This window comes from Emydura macquarii, unplaced genomic scaffold (assembly GCF_026122565.2).
Source record: "Emydura macquarii macquarii isolate MOO-44397 ecotype Brisbane River unplaced genomic scaffold, CSIRO-AGI_Emac_v2 contig_1253, whole genome shotgun sequence".
NCBI lineage: Eukaryota > Metazoa > Chordata > Testudines > Chelidae > Emydura > Emydura macquarii.
Window position 1 is genome coordinate 66,022,327 of NW_027131390.1, and position 24,553 is coordinate 66,046,879.

Consider the following 24,553-nt stretch of genomic DNA (forward strand, 5'->3'; position numbering starts at 1 on the left):
AGCTGCGGCTTAGTGCACGCTTGCGGGGAGCCACTCTGGGCCCAGCTGGGGAGCTCTCGCTTAGTAAGGAGGCGCCGAGTCCAGTGTGGCTTCCCCCCACACATTTAACTGTTTAAATGCTCTATTATTAATTAAAGGAATTTTTACATCCCTAATGAAGATTCCACCACCTCCCTAGGTAACCCATTCCAGGGCTTCACCATCCTCTTAGTGAAAAAGTTTTTCCTAATATCCAAACTAGACCGCCCCACTGCAACTTGAAACCATTGCTCCTTCTTCTGTCATCTGCCACTACTGAGGACAGCCTAGCTCCATCCTCTTTGGAACACCCCTTCAGGTAGTTGAAGGCCCCTCCCTCACTCTTCTGTTCTGCAGACTAAATAAGCCCAGTTCCCTCAGCCTGTCCTCACACATCATGTGTCCAGTCCCCTCCGCTGGACTCTCTCCAATTTGTCCACATCCTTTCTGTAGTGGGGGTCCCAAAACTGGACACAATACTCCAGATGGGGCCTCACCAATGCCGAATAGAGGGGAATAATCACTTCCCTCAATCTGCTGGCGATGCTCCTGCTAATGCAGCCCAATATGCCTTCTTGGCACAAGGGCACACTGTTGACTTATATCCAACTTCCTGTCCACTGTAACCCCCAGGTCCTTTTCTGCAGAACTGCTGACTAGCCAGTCAGTCCTCAGTCTGTAGCAGTGCATGGGATTTTTCCATCTTAAGTGCAGGACTCTGCACTTGTCATTATTGAACCTCATCAGATTTCCTTTGGCCCAATCCTTCAATTTGTCTAGGTCACTCTGTATCCTATCCCTACCCTCCAGCTTATTTACCACTCCCCCACAGCTTACTGTCATCCACAAACTTGCTAAGGGTGCAATCCACCCCATCATCCAGATCATTAATGAAGATGTTGAACAAAACCAGCCCCAGTACTGACCCCTGGGGCACTCCTCTTGTTACCGGCTGCCAACTAGACATCGAGTCATTGATCACTACCCATTGAGCTCAACGATATAGCCAGCTTTCTATCCACCTTATAGTCCATTCATCCAACCCATACCTCTTTAACTTACTGGCAAGAATATTGTGGGAGACCATATCAAAAGCTTTACTAGAGTCAAGGTATATCATGTCCATTGCTTTCTCCACATCCACACAGTCATCTCATCATACAACGCAATCAAGTTGGACAGGTATGGCTTGCCTTTGGTGAATTCATGCTGACTGTCCCTGATCACCTTCCTTTCCTTCAAGTGCTTCAAAATGGATTCCTTGAGGACCTGCTCCATGATTTTTCCAGGAAATGAATTGAGGATCACTGGTCTGTAGTTCCCCAGATCCTCCTTCCCTTTTTTAAAGATGGGCAATACATTTGCCTTTTTCCAATCATCTGGGACATCCCCCAATCACCACAAGTTTTGAAAGATAATGGCCGATGGCTCTGCAATCACATCAGCCAACTCCCTCAGCACCCTCAGAGGCATTGCACCCAGCACCATGGACTTGTGCATGTCCAGCCTTTCTAAATAGTTCTGAATTTGTCTTGCACCACTGAGGGCTGCTCACCTCCTCCCCATTCTGTGCTGCCCAGTGCAGTAGTCTGGGAGCTGACCTTGTCTGTGAAGATAGAGGCAAAAAAAGCACTGACTACTTCAACCTTTTCCACATCATCTGCCACTAGGTTGCCTCCCCCATTCAGTAAGGGACCCACACTTTCCCTGACCTTCTTGTTGCTACCATACCCGTAAAAACCCTTCATGTTACACTTATTTACAAGTTGCCAAGAGGTGCTTTGGGCACACGTAAATATCAACGTATGAGGAGAGAGAGAAGGGTCAATCTGGCTTACCAAGTGGGACCACAAAATATCGTAGAAACTGCTGCAACAGGAGATGTTGTGTTTCCTTATAAATTACTGCTGCAACGTGGTATATAGTGAAAATGTGTGAAGACTCAGATATAGATGAAGTGGCAAACAGCATGCCAATTACAAAATGAAAATATTGAATTACAGAATATGAATAGTCATTGTATACACCAACAGGCTGGCACTTAGTTTTGGAATCCAACTAAAGATAAGTATCTTTTGATCAAGTTACATAAAGAATTAGAATATTTATGCTTCTTGTTTACTTTCCAACTTTCCAAAGCCAATTTACTTGCATTAATCCTTTTTTCATTTTATAGCCTTGATCTTGCAAATATCTTAAACCTAAGCATATGTGTTTGTAAGATTGGGGCCTATGCTAAGAGCAGGCTTTTAATACCTTTATAGTCCATTCTGAGTTATTTTTATAGTAACAGAAGCATCTGCAATTTAAATAATGGTCATTATGATTACAAAGTAGCTGGATTTGAGGTTTCCTTTCATAGATCTCCAAAATTTTAATTCTGATCATAGAGAGACAAGTCCCAGTTATTGATCTGATTCTGTTTTAAATTTTATGTGCATAGGAAAATACTGAAAGATAGGAAACTATGGCAGTTGATAGTGGGGCAGCAGGGTGACCAAGAGCACTGTTTAGAGTCTACTAAGTAAAACAGGGGTCTGCTGCTCAGCGTTCACAATCTTATTTCAGACAAAATTGGGCTGAGTAGTGGTAGAGGAGAAAGAAGTCCCTTCTCCTTCCTTCAGAATGTTTTCTGTGGATTTGTTGAGTGGATGTACCTTGCTATCCATAAAAATCAGATGAGTGGAGTGGAGTGGTCCAGCCACTCATTCACTATCTTCTGAAGATCCAGCTGGCTGGCCCAAAGACAGAAAATGATGGATGGAAAAGAATGAGGCAGGGAAGGGAAGATCTAAGTCTCCAGGTTCCTCCTAGAAGACAGAAAAACTTATGAGCAACCCAGGCCTGTTAGGAAAGACTGGGGGGAGGGGAGTGAGGGGGGAAGGAGACAGGACTACAGCTTACAGTTACATGTAGAAAGCCATGATGAAACCTTAGATGGTTTCACATGAGTGTTGTTTTGAGTGTTTCATATTCTGAAACACCAGGCACCCATCCTCTCAAAAAAAATTCATTGAACCTCTGCAAACTGAAGCTAACCAGTCTTACACAGTTCAGCTACATTTAGCCACAAGTATGCATGCGTAATTAGAACACTCTCCTTAAAAGTGGAAATATAATATAAAACACTGTCATTTCACCACAAAAACGCTGCATTTTCTTGGGAAAAGGATAGTATTTCTCTGTAAAAATAGTTAAACTTTTATCTGTGACCATTTAGGATTTTAGCAAAACCATTACACCTCAATTACACCACTGTTTAAAGGGGCATTCATTAGTGCAAACGATAGCTTTTTACCCTTGAAAGTCCTCTAAAAAAATCATGACAACCTCAGCTTTTGCATGGGCTGGATAGCAAAGTGAAAATTGCTAGCTTCCTACAGCTTTCCTTACCACACACAGAATTACTTTACAAAGACACAGGATGTAGAAATTTGGACAACTCTGCCAGGGATATTAACATGATTAATTGATTTTGTCATGGATCTGCACCCAGAACTCCCACTGAAGTCATTAGGCATTTGCTATGTGCTTGAACTACAGATTGATGGCCTAACATGACAAGACATGACCCCAAGAAAGTTTAGTTTGCAGTCCAATAAACATGTAGTGTTTCTGAAACCCTCTCTCTTGGAAGGGATTGCTCCCAGTGTAGGTGATCAATATAGGCATGCTCCTCTCTCCCTAAAGCTATTCTCACCACCACCTTTGCCTTAATTATCATCACCATGTATATGTATCCAATAGCCTCTTCCCTCTTACTTTCTGTCGAGCAACAGTGCTCTCAAATCTCCCTTCTTTTGGCTGGCTTTCCACCACTAATCTCCGTCTTGGTTCTATATAATCCCACACTGGCACACTGACAAGTCACAAACCATAAATCTATTACATAAAACAACTTTCCTTGAAATACTTCCTAGAAGCAAATTGAACTGACAAAGTGTTAAAGAAAGCTGCTGGAGCTGGAGACCTGTCTATGCTAGGTCTCCCACCACAGCTGAATTGGTGTTGGCAACAGTAGATTTCTTTTTTTTTTTTTTTTTTTGGTAACAGTTTGTGATAGTAAATAAAGCTCAGAAGTAAGCATTCTGGCTGAGGCCTGCATAACACGCACTGGACTGAGAATGGATCCCTGTACGTTCTCCTCCTCTGTGCAAAGGAAGACTGAATTTTAGGATATTTTGAAAGGGAAGCGTGCATGAGGAGTTGTAGCGGCCACAATACTGCCTCTGTAGGGTAAATACAGGCAAAATGCCTCCACACATGCTAAGCAGGCCAGAATTGGATGTGGAATATTCATCTCCTTTTTAAAGGTGACTACGTGCTTCTCCAAAAACAGGTCTCCAAACACAAGCAAGTGTACAGCTGATGAGGGAGAATGAGTCCAATTGCTCACCTGACCATGTTCCATGCTCAGATGTGCCAGTCATTCTAGATGCCACCTCTTCACCCTGCTCAGGAGAACGAGCATTGGCATTCTAGAGCTCTTCTATTCCAGTACACTAAGGCAAAGAACACCCTACATACCCTCCCACCTTGTATACACATGCAGGAGCAGCCAGACTCTACCTACAGACTATAAGCTCCTCAGGTCAGAGATCTTGGATGAAATCCTGACTCTATCAAACTCAGTGACAAAACTCCCACCGACTTCAACAGGACCTGAATTTTATCCCTTGCCTTCTTTTATCTGTATCAAGCATACCAATAGGGCTATATAATACAATAACTTTACAGTGATATTAATAAATGTATTCAACAATAGAGATTGAATGAGCAATATAATGGAAAGTGTCTGTACATCTATCAAATACTATCCCCATTGATGGATTACTGTATTTTGTTATAGCATGTTCCAAACATATTTTTTTAAAAAATTGGCTTCCCAATATTACACTATCGTTATGCCTGTTCTACAAATTAATTCTCATGGGGGAGAGACCCTCTGAAAACACCCTTCAGCAGACAACTAGCTATTTTCCACTTTAATCCCAAATTTTATATCTTTGGAAATGTGTTCATCATACTGCAGTCTAAATGTTATGCTTTAGATTTTATTTGCTTCTTAATCCACGGCCAAATATTGCATCTCCCTTTTGAAAAACACTGGAAGCTGTTGGAAAACATTACATTTCCTATATCATATCATTTCTATATCATAGAGAAGATGTACCCAGGACCTATGAATCTCATTATCTTGGATACCTCGTGCTATCAACCATTAACTGGACTTGGATGCTTCAGCTGTTGTCCCATATAAGTAGAAGCCTTTAATTAATACATTATAGTTTAGTTTAAAGGTAAATAACTATAGTAGCAGAATTCTTGAAAACTTCCAAGAAAGCTTGTTATACAACTACAGCTTAACCCCTTCAAGAATACTGCCCCAGCATTCACTGTATCTCATGGGATGGGTAATATTGGCAGTGTCTTGTTCCAAACGTCTGGCCAGGAACACACACACACACACAAAAAATCTTCCCAGGATATTAAATCTGCTTACTGAGAAGAAAAAAATGCACAGCAAGGTGGAGGAAGAAAAGAAAGCTTGTCAGGAATATTAGCAAACAAGCCATTTTCAGATAGAGTTTCTCAAGTCTGGTCTTCCCTTGCTGTCTTTGGGACTCTCTCTTCCCTACTTAGGAACAACTAGTTAAGAGTCCAGAAACTGAGTTTCCACTTGCAAGGGTGCACATGAATTCTTTCTTGAGGTTGTGTTTGCTCCCTTACAGAAGAGTCTCCCCCACAGAAGAGGCTGGTGATTCCACCTCCAAATCATCCACCAGCACCTTTGACATCAGTTGGCACTAAAAACGATCTGCAAAGGACAAAAAAAGAAAAACTGGTCATGTGCTACTTTTGATATAGCAAGGTCAGAGGGCAATAGGACAGTGATCCTATTTGCAAACCGGGAAGTGAAAAAATAGGAAGGGGGGTGGGGGTCACAGGTGTAAACAAAGGAAACCGGAAGGGGACACCGAGCAGAGAGCCCCAAACAGCGTCCATTGCTCCTGGAAGGTGTCAAGGGAGCCAGCGGACGCCGCCCAGAAGAACTCTGCCCGGATACAAGAGTGAACAAGGGAACAGAAGTAGGCCCCACAGTTGCAGGGCACTCCACCCCCCGCCAACCTCCTCTCCCTGGTCTTGTAGATAGCCAATTTGGCCAGGGCCAGGAGGAGGTTGATGAGGAGGAGGACAGTGATAGAAGGGAGATATGTAAGCCCCAGAATGATCCAGGGTTTATTCCCTGTAGACTAGCCAGAATCACTAGAGGGCAATTAGGAGCAGCTGAGGCCAATTAAGGCCCAGCCAGGTGCCTGATAAAAACCCTCTGCTCCAGAGAGACAGGGCACAAGCTGGAGGAGTAGGTGTGCTGTGCTATGCTAAGGAACAGAAAGGAATACAGTGTTGTGTGAAAGATCGGAGGAGTCCTGTGAGGTACTGGACCCAGGAGGGGGAAATCTGCCCCTGGCAGGGCTGAGATACTCCCCCAGGCAAGGGCCTGGGTAAGGAACCCCAGTCCAGGCAGCAAGGAAGCAGGGCATGAGAGGCTAGAAGGACGAAGGGGGGAAATTAGCCCAGGGGAAAAGACTGCAGCTGTGAGTATGGTGCCAGCTGCTACTCATAGGCTGGGACCCGGAGATGCGAGCGGGCCCGGGTCCCTACCCCCCACCCTGGGGAGAAGGGATAAATGGTGACTCCCTGGCCCACTACAAGAGGCAGAAGCATGAGACCCACTAGGGTGAAGCCAGTCGTCTGCCACATACTATAAAGTATAAAAATGGCCTAATGGGATTTTTTTTTTTTAATCAGAAAAACCTTGCTTTCTTCATTAGAAATTCAGGTCTTGTCTATTCTGAAAGACTCCATGGTGACTCTACAGCATTATAGTACTTTATGATTAGAACATGCCTTATCAGCAGCCATACCTCAAGTTTAATTCAAAGTATGCTGTGCAACTTGTCTTAAATGCATTTCTGAAAGCACATCAGATTAAAAGGAAATGTTCTGAAACACATTCCCCCCTTGCTTTAACTTCTATTATAAGTGACAAAATAGAGACAGAGTGTCTGACTGTCAGGAATGGTCAGCAAATTACAGTTCCCAAACACAATATATATAAGATTTCTGTCTGAAGCAGATTACTTTCCTCTCCTCACATTGTCTCTCTACTCATAATAAAATGAAAAAGAGGTTTCTGGAAAAATACGTTTTTAAAGGTATTCTCTATTTGAGTTTCAAGACCAACTTGTTCATAACATGCACTCTCTAAATTTGGAATAGTGGCACAAAAACAATTTTCATCATGTCACTCAAAGAACACTACCTTTACAAAATTAACATAAAAGTAGAATCATAGATTCATAGTACTGGAAGGGACCTCAAGAGGTCATCTAGTCCAGTCCCCTGCACTGATGGCAGGACAACACATTATCTAGAGCATCCCTGACAGGTGTTTGTCTAACCTGCTGTTAAAAATCTCCAATGATGGAGATTCCACAACTTCCCTAGGCAATTCACTCTAGTGTTTAACTACCCAGCCAGTTAGGAAGTTTTTCCTAATGTCCAACTTAACCCACCCTTCCTGCAATTTAAGCCCACTGCTTCTTGTCCTATCCTAAAAAGTTAAGGAGAACAATTTTTCTCCCTCCTTGTAACCACCTTTCATGTACTTTAAAACTGTTTATCATGTCCCCTCTGTCTTTTCTTCTCCACACTAAACAAATCCAGTTTTTTTAACCTTCCTTCATAGGTCATATTTTCTAGACCTTTAATCATTTTTGTTGCTCTTCTCTGGACTTCCTCCAATTTGTCCACATCTTTCCTGAAATGTGGCGCCCAGAACTGGACACAATACTCCAGTTGACACCTAATCAGCACAGAGTACAGCAGAAGAATTACTTCTTGTGTCTTGCTTACAACATTCCTGCTAATAAATCCCAGAATGATGTTTGCTTTTTTGTAATGTTAAACTATTGACTCATATTTAGCTTGTGATCCACTTATGACCCCCAGACCCCTATCTGCCATACTCTTTCCTAGGGAGTCATTTTCCATTTTGTGTGTGTGCAACTGATTGGTCCTTTCTAAGTGGAGAACTCTGCATTTATTAAATTTTATCCTATTTACTTCAGTCCATTTCTCCAGTTTGTCCAGATCATTCTGAATTTTAATCCTATCCTTCAAAGCACATGCAAACCTCCCCACTTGGTATTGTCTGCAAATTTTGTAAGTGTATTCTTTATGCCATTATCTAAATTATTGATGAAGATATTGAATAGAACTGGACCAAGAACTGATCCCTGTGGGACCCCACTTTATGTGCCCTTCCAGCTTGACTGTGAGCCACTGATAACAACTTTCTGGGAACAGTTCTGCACTCACCTTATAATAGCTCCGTCTACCCACAAAAGGTTTTTAGATTCATCCCCCTGAGATTAACAGTATACTGAAACTGAAGGAAATTTTTTTTGGATGGGTTGTAACTCAGGAACTCCTTTCATTAACACTACTTCACACCTGTCAAAAACAATCTGAGTAACAGTACGCATATAAAGTGATAGAAGTAGAAACCTTCTAGTCGTTTTACATATTCTTAAATACTGTTCTCAATTTGGGTCCCCCAAAGATTTAGTGGGCGTCATACACTACCCTGGGTAAAACTCAGATTGAGAACATTTTGACCCACATCACATCTATAGTTTGATTTCTAGCTATAGGCAAAAAGTCCACCTAGATGTTTCTCTAAAGGGGCTATTTTTTCTTAGGGTGTCTCTCCAGAACCCCTGGCTCAAGTGACTGCAAATTCAGGTCACTAACCCTGCTTTACACCCACCTGAAGCACACCTGATTTAAGAGGAAATCCAACTAAACATGCTGATTTTAGAGGAAAGAGCATATGTAATATTCTAAATATATAGTAACATATCCTCTCCTTCAACATACTGTAACATTATAGTTACATTATAGTTCAATATACTGCACCACAATAGCTAAATTTATGGTGTTTGTTATGAGTTCTGAGTTAGTTAAACTTACGTTTAAGTCTGAGTTAGTTAAATTTACGGTGATTGTTAGGAGTTCTGAGTGGACAGAGAATCCTGGGCATCAGCATTGGGTTATTTCTTTCTTCAGAAATGGGTTGATGGCAGGATACTGTATCCTAATCTAATTTATTCCCAGAATACAGAAAACAAACTACACTTTTGCTTTATAACTCATTGTTATAGTACACCATTTCAGAACTCCAGCAAACACCTCTGTGTTCATGGTCTCAGCCATATTTCTCTCTGTTGTATGACTCCATCTATTCCTCCCAAAACACATTCAGTCTTTCGTTAGAAGCATATACAGGGGTTGTTATCACTCAAAATCAAACATTTTGATCAGATGTTAGTCAAATGAGAGCTGAGCAAAAAATTATCAGCCAACAATACAAATAATGTATTCTTTTTGTTTGTTTGTTTGTTTGTTTGCAAGTTATCCATGAGAAAACTTTTTTTAAATTTGTATAAAATTTTAAATTCATCAAAATTATTTGCTTAATTATTTCAGAAAATAATTACTAATCTGTAGACATGCACAAGCAGTTTGTTGCAAGCATTCATTTCCCAAAATTGATGCCAGGTTGGCCAACTTTGATTAGATATAGGTCAGATGGTATCATATTGGAATATTAAAATGGTGAAAACATTAACATTTCTTTTGATGGAAAGGATAATACTGATATTGGCATGAGTGTAAGTGACAGCAGAATTTGATCCAGTGTCTGCATGCTAGGCAATGATTACAAATTAATCTTCGATAATCCTATTTTTACTGTGTTTTTCATTATGTATTGGATTACAAACAATGAACAAAGCTTTAGGATTTTAATACCCTTTCAAACAAATCTCTAGATTGAATTAGAAACCTAATGGACAGCGTTCAACTTAATCATATTTGGTCTAATACAATAGTCATGCTTCTGATAAAATTTACAGTGATGATTTACAATAAAGCAGTTTGCTTCTCACTAATGAAGAAATAACCTTGTTGAATGTTCTCATCCCCTTTGAGTGTAACCATTGAAAGAACTGTAAGTATAAGGACATTTTTCATCTTTGTACATATATCATAAAGAGTGTTATTCTTAAATTCTGTGGAAACTGTGCTAGAAAAGCAGAAAGATAGTGAAGAGCATAATCAATGAGAGGAAGGATTATAGAAAATATCAGGTGAGAGGTTTGGAGAAACAGAATGGATTGAATATGTGTCCGTAGGAAATATTTCCCTTTAAGAAAGTAGCAGCCTGGGCCCAGAATGAATGAAGATAAAAGAAGTTTAGCAAGTCAACACAGAAGATTCAAGTGGCGTCTAAATTGCTTATATTCTGTCTGTAATCCACAGTAATGTCTGTAATGTAATGTCTGTCTGTAATCCACAGAGATGAACCATGCTCTTCGAATCAGTCTCAAATAAGGTCACATAGCTACTCTTCAGTACATTAGAAAGTTGTGATTTCTAAATGAAGCAATGAATGGAATACTGGGATAAGGACATAATGAACCCAGTTCTGCTCACACTGAGGTCAATGACAACACTACGTTGTCTTCCAAACTGCAAGATTAGGCCCAACATGAGCACGGACAGGCATCCTCAAGAGTGTCAGATTTACAGGGGAAAAACTGGAGAGGACAGAGGTTCTGGGGTAAATGCCAACAGGCATCACAGCAGAAATCATGTCACAAGGAAACCTGGTACAAGAAATTCATTGTGTCTCTTTTAACAGTACCTGACAATATGCAAGAGACGAGCAAATCTGTAATATGGTGTGACGGGGCCAGCCCTGACGGCTATAGAAGGGTGCTGGAAGGCATATATATCAGCCCCAGGCTTAGCAAATCTTTGTTCCCTGGGTGATCCAGCTGCGGCCACTCCAGGGCAATTAGGCCAATTAGGCCAATCAGGCCAGCTGGGGCCAATCAAGGAACTTGCCCCAGCAGTTAAAAGCCTCCCAGTCAGGCAGATGGGGGCAGCTGAAAGGGAGTTGAGTAGAGCTGCTACAAGGTGTGGAGTCAGTAGAGGAGCGGAGCTGCTGCAAGGTGTGGAGCTGGTGGAGGAGCTAGTGTGGGTGTGGTGAGAGCACCCAGCCACGGGAGGTAAGAAGGAGCCTGTGCAGCCAAGACCAGAGGATGCCGGCCCCAAAGAGCCTGAAGGAGAGCCACAAGCCAGGGGGGGCTACAGAAGAGCGACCCAGGGAAGGTAGTAGCCCCTTGGACTAAGCTGTTTGAGGCTACTCCTCGCAGGGTCCCTGGGTCGGGGCCCGGGGTAGAGGGCGGGACCGGGCCCACCCCCCTGCTCCCACCCAGCCACACCACCGGCATAGCCGTAAGGAGCGCAGACCCACGGGGCAAAACAGGCCCACCTTGCCACAATGGTTTTAGTACCACCATGCATGGAACAATAAGGAGCAGTTAGTTTCTTTCAGAAATTCTTACTTTTAGGGGTTTACATCTCTGACAGATATCTATGCAAAGATCTGAGATACTGTGTAACTATGGGATGTAAACTTAGCCCTGGTCAACACTTACCTGGAAATTCAGCGGCAGACAACAGGAGTTATGCAAGCTACGCAGAGTAGCTTGCGTAACTTCCATCGACTGCTGTGCTTCCCTTCTACATGCCATCTTCACTGCACTGTGCCGACGGGAACCGTGTTCCCGTCAACGCAGCACTATGCCACTTAAGGAGGTGGATTTACTGCGTCGACTTCCTGATCAATTGAGCGGGTCTACACTGACCGCTCAACCAATCCAGAAAAATCTATCTGACGGCGGCGACTTTGCCGCCATCAGTATAGACATGCCCTAAGGCATTTATGCCACTATGCTAACAGATTAACAGCGGTTGAATTCACAGCTTGAGGGGGAGATTTATCCTATTCAAATAATAAATCAGTCGAAGACCATGGGAATCATTGTAATGAAATGGCTCTCATAGATAACAGCACATATGCCAACACACAAACACACCCATCTCCTTGGGCTAAATTCAGGGGTTTTATGTATTTGCTGTTAAATAAATTTGGTAGCAGCTCAGTACATTATGTATATTGATCACTTCTGCTAATATAATGTTTAACAACAAAGTTAATGTCATTTTAAAAATGAGTCGCAACAAATGAGATATAGTCCGAAGAATTTTTAGCATACACTTGGAGCTAAATTCTGCCCCTCCTTCCAGGATGGCAAAGGTCCCTTACCTAAGGTAACATGCAATTCCAATGCAGAGGGTAGTGAGGGTGCTTCTATGAAACCTCCTAATTGCACACCAACAAGCTTTTTCCATTGTAATTTGGAGAAATGTGCACAAAGTGGCAAATCACATTTGGCATCCACATTTAGTTTACAGATCATAATGCTTCTTGTGGACTCACTATGATATTACATGCTACTGAAACACAGATACAACATGACAGACTGTAAAGACCAAAAGGCCAGTCATTAGAGAGATAAGGTGGGTGAGGTAATATATTTTACTGGAGCAACCTCTTCTAGTGAGAGAGACAATCTTTCGAACTTACGTAGAGCTATTTGTCCTTCAGGTCTGGGAAATGTACTCAGATTGTCCCAGCTAAATACAAGTTGGAACAGATTGTTTAGCATTGTCATAACAGAGGGGTATATGTAAAATTAGTGTGCCCCAAGTCTATTTTGAGACCAGGAAGGGAATTCATTTTGTAATAAAGATTATAACCATATGGGTGGATACCAAGCACCAACAAAGCGCATGACCAAAAGTTAACCAAGTAAACCCGGAAAAAGGGAACTTGCAAATGCTGCAGTTCCAATACCAAATAAGGCAATATCTAGGCACAGCAATAAAAGAAAGGCACATCAGCGTAAGCCAACCGCTCCGAACAAACCCGGAAGCGACATGTAAATGTGACCAGGAAAGGCATGTACAACATGCCCCTGATTGGCTGGGCGGACACATACGTTGGAGTGGAGATAAAAGGGGCTGTCAGACGGAAGGTAAACGGAGAGCCCTGAACGCAAGTCTTCTACGGAGGGTCCTTGGTCGGGGGTGCCCCAGAATCGCACCGCGTGGAGAGTCTGATCAACCATCTCGCCTCTCTCCAGGTCGTTGCCCCAATGCTGCACTGCATAGATTAGTAAGGCATTGAGCTGATAACCCGTGGGATTCTGTCCTACACAGACAATATCCCAGGCAAGTAACGGTACCATAACATAAAGAAACTAAGACCAGGTCATGAAATCTTTATTGTTTTTGTTGGTGTTGGGTTGTTGTCCTTTTGTGGTGACTATTTAGCGTTAATATATATAGTTTATTGTAGTTTTATGTATTTGTTGTAGTAATCGTAATTAAGGTTGTAATTAATGTTGGAGGGGAGTTGAATCATAAATTGTTCAAGTAGTAAGTAATTAACGTAAAATTGTTCGTAACAATTTGATAATAAACACCATCCTGATAAAAGCTGGGTTGATTTTCCTCTCTCTTTTCTCGACATCACATTAAAAGAACCAAGTAACCGGGTCCCCACCAAATCTTGCAGGTCAAGTTTGAGAGGGGTCCCCACTTAATTCAAAGTTACATAACAAGCATAAGTAGTTAATGCACATTTCAAGGGACCATTCAAGGTAAAGTGGCTCATTAACACCTCTCCTGTCATCATAGAGGGGAAAGGAAAAAAAGCCGGGGGGGGCAGGAATAAAATGAGTTACAGATTTTTGTAATAAACTATAAATCCAGTGTTTCTATTCAAACCATGATTTTTAGTGTCTAACAAAGTTATGAATTTAAACTTCCAGTAAAAACTTCACTGTTAACTTGGGATTCCCCAGTGCCAGAGAGTCTCAAGTTTTCTAGAAAGGAAAATAACCCATGGGAAACTAATACAATTTTTAGCCCGTGAGCACTGATTTAATCTATATCTTGCTGAAATCAATTTATAATACAATATGCAAGTTCCACAAGAAATCTTGCCACAGACCAATTATTCTGCTTGTATAAGCAGCTGAGTTTCTTGCAACCATCTGCAATATTGCCAACTCTGACAATTTTATTGGCAGTCTCGTGATATTTGGTGTTTTCTTAAAGCCCTAAACCCTGAGGGCTTTTGAATATTACAGAATCCCAGCTTTCTTTTTTTTTTTTTTTTTTTTTATTTAAAATGTTTCTAGCCCTCCTGGTTTCAGAGATGAACTTAAAAATGTGAATCCTAAAGTTTCAAAAGCCAGAAGATAAATAAGAAGAACTCCTAATGCAGTAATTTTTAAATCTTATGATTTTTTGGGATTATGTCTCATGACTTTTGAATGCCTGGGGACTGGTAATAGCATCTTTTGTTAACAATAATAATATTTAGTTAGGATCTCTCTTATATAATTTTCTGTTCTTCCACAAGCAGAGCTGTTCATATGTTTACTTTAAAAAAGTCAGTGAGAATGAATGGAATGAAAACTGATTTATTTTGGGTCCCGGGGTGTTCTTGAAAATTAGATGCTATCCTGATCGTTGACGAGCAGCCCCAATCTGGTGCACGTCGCACAGGTGAGCACCAGGCTGTTTCTCACGTGGGCCCTGGACTTGCCCCGAATCAGCTAGTCATCCAGATAGGGGAAGATCTGACCCCTCTGCGGTGCAGGTATGCCGCCACCACCGCCATGCATTTTGTAAACACCCTGGGGGCGGACGAGAGGCCGAAGGGTAGGGCCGAGAACTGGTAGTGGCAGCCAGCTACCACAAACTGGAGGAACTGTCTGTGATTGGGAAGGATAGTAATGTGAAAATAAGCGTCCTTTAAGTCGAGGGCAGCATACCAGTCCCCTGGATCTAGAGCGGGAATGATGGAGGCTAGGGAAACCATATGGAACCTGAGGCGTCTGATGACTTTGTTCAGACTGAGGAGGTCTAATATGGGCCTCAGGCCCCCCTTTCCTTGGGAATGAGGAAGTAACGTGAATAAAAACCCTTTGCCATGGAGGAACCTCTTCCACAGCTCCCAGGTGGAGGACAGAGTTCACCTCCTGTATGAGGAGTTGCTCGTGAGAGGGGCCCCTGAAGAGGGACGGGGTAGGGGGAGAGTCTGGGGGGAAGGTCGTAAGCTGGAGGGCGTAGCCCCTGCGGACTACACCGAGGACCCAGCGGTCTGAGGTAATGTTTTGCCACTCGGTGTAGTACAGCCTGAGTCTGTGGGTAAACGGTAGGGTCAGATCCAGTGGGACAGGAAGAGTACCATCATCAGGCGCACCATCAAAACTGCCGCTTGTTATTTTCCCCTTGACTGGGCCTTGTTGGGGGCCTGCCGAGGATCCCTGGCGGTCACGGCGGTTAGGTGGCCTATATCTGTCCCGGCCCCTCTGGGGTTGAGCGGGTCTGGGAGACGGCCTAGGGGCAGGTTGGGGCTGGCGCTGGGCTTGCGGCCGAGACTGATGTCTTGAGGCCTGCGGGGTGTAAATCCCTAGCTACTTCAATGTAGCCCTGGAGTCTTTGAGGGCGTGCAGTTTGTCATCTGTCCTTTCAGAGAAGAGGCCAGCACCATCAAAAAGTAGGTCCTGGATGGACTGCTGAACCTCTTGAGACAGCCCCGAAGACTGCAGCCAAGCACACCGCTGCATCACGACGCCTGATGCCATCGCTCTGTTAACGGCGTCTGCTGCGTCGCTGGTTGACTGTAGGGCCGCCCCTGCCACTGAAGCGCCCTCGTCGATGACCATGGCGAAATCCGCCACCTGGTCTTGGGGCAACACCTGCGCGAACCTCTGCAAGGAAGACCAGAGGTTCAGGTTATAATGGCCGAGGAGTGGCTGGTGGTTAGTGATCCTCAGCTGGAGGGCCCCTGTAGAGTAGACCTTGTGGCCGAAAAGGTCCACTTTTTGTTATCTTTATTTTTGGGGGTGTTGGCCTGGGCCCCCTGCCTGTCTCGTTGGTTGGTGGCCTCAACCATGAGAGACCCCAGAGCAGGGTGGTTGTATAGGAAGTCGAACCCCTCTGCAGGAACATAATATTTCCTCTCGGCACCCTTGGACATAGGGGTGACCGAGGCCGGGGTTTTCCAGAGGGCCCTGGCCAGCTTCAAGACCCTCTCATGCACCAGCAGGGCGACTCTGGATGGTCCCACTGATCCAGACACACCAAAGAGGGGGTCCTCCCTCTCAGAGAGCTCCTTGAGCTCAAGGTTCAAGTTGCTTGCCACCCTCTTAAGCAGTTCCTGGTATGCTTTAAAGTCAGGAATGGGTGCCCTACGGTCCCTGGCGGCCGCATCGTCAGGGGAGGACGAGGAGGATTGCGGGAGGGGCCCCGTAGAGGGACCCTCCTGAGGGTCCGATTCCTCCTCCGAGGAATGGACCTGGCCCAGCTGACTCGGAGGAGGAGGTGCTGGTTGGACCACCAATGACTGGACTGAAACCATATCCAGGCCCATCTGGGCCCCCCATAGTCCCCAGTATGGTCATTGCCATGGTCCTTGAGGCCACGCCGGTGCCAACTGGAAAGCGTCCTAGTGGGCGCAGGACCCCGAGCCGCTGGAGCAGTGCTGACGAGACTTGTGGCCCTGGCCTATCCTCGTCAACGACTTGCTCCAAGACGATGAGGAGGCGTGTCACTGCCGACGCCTGTGTTGCCGGCGGGGGGGCGAGCGGCTGGAGGAGCTGGAGGTCTTGTACTGGCGCTTGCTCCTAGGAGATCGGGAGCGGTGCCGGCCATGATGCCTCCACCCTAGTTCCAACTCCGAAGATCTCGACCAACGGCGAGGTGCCGTAGGCGCCATCAGTGCAGAGTCTTTCGGTACCGGGATAGGGACCGGTGCTGATGTGTGTCCGCCGGTGCCGGCAGGCGTGCCAGGGATCTGTATCGGTGTTGCCTGTCCTTATCATCGGGTACCGGGATTTGCACCGGGCTGCGAGCCGGGGATCTGGACCAGTGCTGAGCTCATTCAGTCTCCCCAAGCGACGGGAGCTGCGGCAGACTGCAGGTCTGGGATTGGGACCGGTGCCGTCGAGCCTCCTCTGTCGCCGGGCTCCGCACCAGGCTGCGTGCCAGGGATCGGGACCGGCGCCAAGCGTATTGGGTCTGGTCGGGTGCCCAGATCTGTGCTGGGCTGCATGCCAGGGATCGGGACCGGCGCCAAGCGTATTGGGTCTGGTCGGGTGCCCAGATCTGTGCTGGGCTGCATGCCAAGGATCGGGACTGGCGCCGAGCGTGTCGGGCCTCTTCGAGCCCCGGGATCTGTGCCAGGCTACATGCCGGGGATCGAAATCGGTGCCATGCTGGACTCAGTACCGGGGTACGAGATCCTGAGGTGCGATCCCAACGCGAGGCGGAACTGTAGCAGCGTCACCTCGCGCTTGAGCCTCGGGACTACCCACGGTGCCGCGGTGCCGAGGAGCTCAACAACTCTGAGTCGGAGATGGGAGGGGAGCCCACACTCTCTACCCTCCAGGACCGTCTGGGGGGAGACCTGGACTCCTGCCTCAACCACCCACCAGGGCAACCCAGCGTGGGTTTACCCGAGACACCGGTCCCTGCGCCCTTGGCCGAGGGGGAGGACGGAGGCGTGGGCATGCCCATGAGAGCGCATGCCACAATAAACACCTCTGGCGTCGACGGCCCTTGCAGGGGCCCTCCCCCACCCACAGGAGTCAGGGGAGGCTCCCTGCGGGGAGATGCTGGTGCCGGAGTACTGTCCACAGCACGTGGCTGGGGCATCTCCTAACTAGCCCCCGGCCTGACCGGCGGCATGGGGGAGTCCTTGGGAGCGGCCTCCTGCCGCTTCTTCTTCCTCAGCACCGAAGGTTGCTGGCACTCCAGTGCCGGTGGGGCACTGCGCACCGAGGAGACGCTCGGTGCCGCCGGGGATCGCGCTGGTTCGGAGTCCGGTCGGAGCGCGGACTCCATCAGGATGGCCTTCAAGAGGGCATCCCTCTCCTTCTGGGTCCGCGGCTTGAAGGCCTTGCAAATTTTGAACTTGTCTTTTCGGTGCTGCTCTCCGAGACAACAGAGGCAGTGGTCGTGAGGGTCGCTCACTGCAAAAGCCTTGCCGCAAGCAGCACAGGCCTTAAAACCGGTTGAGCAAGGCATGGCCCAACCTTAAGCCCCTGAGGGCTATCTATTGTCTGACTCGAACACTTAACTATTCACACTTAACTGCTATACTTAACTACTAGAAACTAATTAACAACTTAACAATGAAGAACGGGGAAGCTACTTGCTGTTAGAAAGAAGGAAACGTTCCAACACCCATCACAGGCAGAAAGAAGGAACTGAGGGCCCTCAGGGCTGGCAGCGCCTGATATACCGTGGCATGAGCGCGGCACTCCAGAGGGCACTGGAGCCGGCCCTACGGGGCTTGCTAAGGGAAAAAAGTTCCGGGAACCAGTGCATGGGGCGCACACTAACCTATGTTGGAATGGATTTGAGCAATCACTCGAAGTAGAACAATCCTTTCAAATGGCATCAGACTAAAGTTTAGCTCCATGTTTAAAGGGTTAGGTAGACGGTCTTGTTATTAGCATCACCAAAAAGATGTACAGTTCTCTAGGTTTTAAACACTTTTTTTTTCATTACTGTACATAATCTGAACACGCTGTAGTACAGGTCAACAGTGTTAATGCAGAACAGACTAAATTCACTTCTCAACTCCACTGATTTCCATGCAGCTGCACCCACTTATACCAGTCATGAAATTGTGCCATCATTTTTACTAAATTAAATTCCAACAAACTGTAAATATGAATAAGCCATGGTATTAAGACACAATAGGGTGTTTTACTGGTCTATAGTTACATGCTTTGAGTGTGCTGTGAGGCAAAAGATCATGGAACAATAAAATACATCTTGGCATATCTTCAGGCTCTCATAATATGGAAATCATTTAAAATTTCATTTAAATAATAAACTAATAGCATAGTTTGGGCATAGACTTTCACTATGGAAAACAAGACAGTGGATGGGAAAGAGAAAGTAGGTTTCTGCAGAGTGATGAAGCTTGCACTGTCGCTGCCTATGTGTGTTGTACCAGTTCTACGGACAACTAGAAAGCCAGGAAATCTGAGCTCTGTTTCTGGCTCTGCCACAGAGTTACTGTGTGACCTTGGGTAAGTCACTTACGGTGGAATTTTTACAAGAACCTAAGTGACTTAAAAGCATCTATTGACTTTCATAGGACTTGTGCTCTTAAGTCACTTACACTTAATGCTTACACAGATGTGATAGAAGCAAAATTAAAGCACGAGCGTCTACCTATTAAACCAAAGGGCCAGGCTCCCAAGCAGAGAGCTGTAACAGACACATATCCTCATTGGACTGGGCACAGACGAATGCATAAACACACACTGACCAGTGGATTATACAGATTTAACATCACTCACATGAGTAGTTCCATTGAATTTAGTATTCAGATCCATGGTTCTGGTTTTGCTCAATAAAGAGAGTGGCTAAATCTCTTACTGTGTGCAACAACTGCAATAGCTAATCCAATGTGCTTTCTTAGCTCATTACTAGCCTAATCTATCATATGGTTGCACAATCTACAGAAGTTTAGATGAGCAAACTCAATCTTGACTGTGTCTTTGTATAAGTGAAAAGTTGTTGATGTTAAATCTCATTTTATTGTTTGGCTTTTTAAAATGCATCTTCTCTCATTAAATTTGTAACCTGAGTGGTAAAGGACGAATTTTTAAAGGCTTTCAGGCCTACTTTGCACAAACAACACTAGTAAACTCATGCAGTACTGGCTTTTGTACAATGCTTGTCTAACTCCCTACAGAAGCAGCAGGATTTTATAGATTTTAATCTTTTGTATCCTTTTGGCATTATTGCCATAAATTTGCCAGTATGGGCAATAAAGAATAATTTTAAATAAGTCTTTTGGCCTACCGCCTGCATGCAATGTAGATCTTTTCTCTTCCAAGAGCTAGACAAGCATAGAGAAAGGAAAAAGATTATTATCCTGCAACAACACAGAGTTTGCTTGGTCTGATGGGACAAAAAGCACAAACAAATTACTTTCAAAATCTAATTATTCAGCGTATTATATAACCTTCTAAGAGTAACAGATATGCATATTCCCCTCACCCGAGCCCTGGAACATAGCCTCTGGAGGTTGAAAGCTCCTGTAGAAAACACACAAAGATACACACACATCCCTAGAGAGCTAGCTCAGCACTAGTAAATGACTAACAAGACATACTGTACAACGACTTTTTCCACTTACTTTCCATTACAGGCAGAAGAATGGTTTCAGTAGTTTTAGTGACTGGTTACGATGCAGTCAGTCAAGAGATTTAGGGTCAAATTCTCTGCTTGTATAACACCACTGAAGTCAATTGAGGTGCAACAGCAGAAAGTTTGACCCTTCATACTTTGACCTCTAAGAGTATACTTTCTACTTCAAAGAGCCCAATCCTGTGAGAAGCATTGCTGAGATCCCATTGCGAGCACCTCACAAGATCAGAGTCACTCTCTCTGGGACGGATTCTGATCTCACCGGTTTAAGAAGTGTCCGTGAGCCCAGAATCAGGCCCCAAGTCTTTGACCAGTTATAGGGCTGCTGTCAGTCAGCTTCAGAGTGCTTATCCCTCTGATTAAGCCATGAGTATGGTGCTCACTGGGGGCGGGGAGGTAACTGACAATAAGGAGGAAGTAGTCTTGATGAAGGAGTAGCGTTTAGAGATCATAGGCCTGATTCCCAGGAGGAGCCTCGCAGTCGGGCAGGACGAGTGGGATCAATGGTAGCTTTATGCCACCTTTACAGCTGCCTGATTTTGAGGCCAGTCAGCGGGACAATTTGGTGTTACCCACCATATGTCAAAGTAGCCTCCAGGCTGCTCTAACATATGCCTAGCTGGCTGCAATCACTGGACAGTTATGACAGTTAGGAATACCCAGAACATAAACCTACTCTGGTTGCTACAGGGGCATTCAGAGACAGGAGCCCTTTTGCCCCAGCAGAGAAGCCCCAAGGGCCCTAAATGGAATGGAGAATTGGACCCCTTTATTCTGCAGCCAAGATAAAGAGAGAGATCTTTTTCTACTGACTCAGCCTTGTGCCTGATTAGTCGTCTGTTAAGCAAAAACAAACAAAAAAGTGTATGGTTGCTTCAGCAGGCTGCCACAGAAATCCTATTTCTGAATGAATACAGCCGTCGAGAACTGATAAGAAAAACTGCATCTAAAATACTCTGACGGCAATGCCAGAACATGAGAAAAATACGAAGATAAAAATCTGCACACGTTTCTCAGTTTTCCCTCTTTCCAGGCTTGTGTTTTGCCTTGCTTGGCTGCAAGCGCTGTTGTGAGAATTAACAATACAATTGCTATTTTCCACAGAATTAGCAACATTGCTAGGCTTGAATGGACTCCACCTTTTCCTTTGTTGTATGTTTATTTGTCAAACTCCAGTCAACTGGTCTAATAGGCAGCACATGAAGTTGGCTGATGTTTCTTATTCCGTTGTTAGAGAGCACACAATAACTGAAATGTGCAATTCTGGATTCTGCCTTTTCTGTTAAACTGCTCTGCAATCCTGTTTGTGATGGCTTTTTGTATATTAATAATCAAATTCATTGACTATTCCAGCTCAAAGCTGTACAAAGAATTTCCCTCTAAGTTACATTACTTCCTGGAACATTTGCTGCTCATTTAAAAAAATAAAAATAAAAAAACACCCTTTTCATTAACACAGTCTTGAAAAAGACTTTTACACTACATGATACTCTGGATTCCAAATCCAGGATCATATTCCCACAGCAGGGAGTAAAACTTGATTCATATCATAAAAGCAAAATATGACAGGCTGAACAATGCTGAAATGAGAAACTATACTTGTAGGAATAAGAAACTGGAAAAATAAAATACTCAAACACAGCTGTAACAGCAAATGTAAAGCAATGCTGGGACATTATTCTTTCAAAGAATAACGGGTTTGTTTGTTTTTAAACAAACTATTCAAAGTTTAATGCAAGTGCAATTAAAAGCATTTTAAAAGGTGAGCGAGAGGATGAAATCTGCCTTTTAAGGAAAAAACACAATATACACAAATTATTTCCCCCCACACTCCTACTACTTCTGTCACCTTAACTCTACCCCCAGTTTTAATGATTAAATATTAATTAAAAATAACGAAGTAACTAACAAACATGTGAAAATCATAAAAATGACCAATTATTTCTACACTCCTTTCTCCAACCCTTCATCTGTTTACAATCTACCTGGGTTGTAACCCTTTAGGACAGGACTGTCTATTTGTTTCATGTTTGCATGGCACCTAGCACAAGAAGGTCTGATCCATGACCAGGGCCCGAGGCACTACTGCAATATAAATAGTCAGTAATAAATTGTTTTATCTTTTAGATTGAAAACTGTATAGGGCAGAGATTTTCTATTATCTATTTTTGTACAGCATCTAATGGGGTCCCAATCCTTACTATGGTCCTTTAAGTGTTACCATAATACAAATTATTATTATCATTAATAATAATGGGAGATTTTGCACAGTTCTAGAAGATTTCTTATAAAGTACCAGTAGCCAGAGAACTACCAGAGGGAGGGAGGGAATAGTGCCAGATTTTCAGTGTTTGCTGTCAATATTGGCGAGTATAAGTGCAATCCTCTTACTTTCATAGGGGCCAGTCCTGATCCTTTAACATATCCAAGCAGAGTTCTGCTGGGGATATTGTGGGGAACAGAACCTTCCCCACAAGCTGCAGCAGCTACTACTGTCCCTGTGTCCTATATTCTGCATCGGTGGTAGCCAAATCCAACCTATGGGTCTGGACAGTCAAGGATCCACCAGCTCTCCCTTCAAAATATTCTTCCGCATCAGCGTGCACTTGTGTTTCACACAGCGTGTGTAGATCTCCTCCACACCCACACATGCCATCCTGTCCCACCACTAAACTATGGAGCCTTCCCTGGACAGTGACAGGCAGGTTTCATCATTTATTACAATAATTAAGGTTGTGATCAGGTGAAAAATTATCAAATCATGAACTAGATGAATTCATTCAACAAATGAATACCTAGGTTGAAATTTTGAAGTCAAGTCCATGGGAGTTTTGCCATTTACTTCATTGAAGCCAAAATTTCACCCCTGGAGTATGGATCATGACAAAACTCTTCAGGGCCATCGTTTTTATTCCATGGCAGAAAGGTGGCTGCTACAGTAGATTAACTGAAGTTGTGAACAAGACTGACTCTTCCTAGCCATAAGCAAAAAGCCATCGTACTCCATGTACAAATTTGATAGTCAAATACAATCATTAATCAAATCGAAATCATGCTTATATAATGCAAGTTCACATTTCATGTTAAAGTAATAAAACTGTCAAATCAAATATAAGCATAAGGAAGAGTTTGGTCATTTTGCAATGATTTATGCCTACCATTCACAAGTGGGACTGACTAAGTCAAATAAATCATAGTTTGTACAAGGTGTATTGCCCATTTTTAGACATTGATAGCCAAACCCTTTAATGAGAGTTATTTCCCCTAAAACACTGGATCCTATTTGATGATTAAAGGGCAAGCCCTGTAAGTATTTATATGACTTCCCTTCATGAAAAATAATATCATCTGTTTTTACTAGATGTTTGAAGTCTGTTGTGTGATGCTAAGAGAATATTCTTAAAGTTGATGAAAGGGAATCAGTTAAAGGTCATATCCTACGGTAAACTATAAAATTCTATGATGAAATATATTTTAATTAGGCATGGTTAATGTTCTTATAATTTGCAATTATTAGTTTCCTTGTTCAACTAAGTTCTTTAAGAAAAAAGAAAGAATCTAACCTAAATTTTATAGATGCACCTCTATCATCCAGCCAGCCCCAACACAAAGTGATTTTGCAGTTATAATTAGGGTTGGTTGAGCAAGTTGGAATAAAATAAGACCTCTAATTCCCTCAGTCTTTCATTCACAACTCAAACTGAACCAAGATCTTTGAAGTTTTTTCAGCTTTTCTCAAACATTTTTTCCTCTCATCACCTGAAAGGCAATCGCATTAAGTGGAAGTTGATGTGGCATGGGGTGTTTTATTTTCTTTTAAGTTACTTATTTTTTAACTTTAGGTTTTATAGTTATAGGAAACATTTGCCTTGTACTTAGAAGGAAACCAGTTTGTGTCCCGTATGCAAATGAAACTCCCTTTTTCCAGCCCTTGGTCTGCAGTAGGTTGTGACACTCACTGTATATTGTGCTATCTATCTAGAAATATATCAATATGGTCTTTGTCAGAGCTCCCAAAGTAACTGCACCTCTGACCTCTTCTTGGCCTTCTATATGCACCCCATTTAGGTTTCAGGCCTTTAGCCATTTCCTTTCTCGAGACATTGTCCCATCACTCTCTATAGATCAGGGATTTAGGCTGTAATTCCTCCTGCAATTCACTGTCATCACTCTAGTTAGTCTGACTTCAGCTCAGCATCTGCAGTTCTGTTCTCTTGGGGGCAGAGACAGGGTTAACCAGTGTCCAGGCAGCTTTCATAAAGCAACAATTATCTATTGAGAACAAAAGCACTATTCAGAAAACTTA

General features: G+C 43.8%; 1 long non-coding RNA gene across 3 annotated transcripts in view; it reads right to left on the reverse strand.

The window, feature by feature from the left end:
- LOC137153575 (uncharacterized) overlaps positions 1 to 24,553 on the reverse strand; it is a 190,084-nt gene that overhangs the window by 78,556 nt on the left and 86,975 nt on the right. For 2 of the 3 annotated variants that reach the window (XR_010919841.1, XR_010919840.1), the window contains exon 3: positions 4,761 to 5,836. The exons of the other annotated variant lie outside the window; for it this stretch is intronic. This is a non-coding gene — a long non-coding RNA (uncharacterized lncRNA). Of the gene's footprint in view, positions 1 to 4,760; positions 5,837 to 24,553 lie in introns of those variants that run through there. 3 annotated transcript variants of the gene reach the window in all.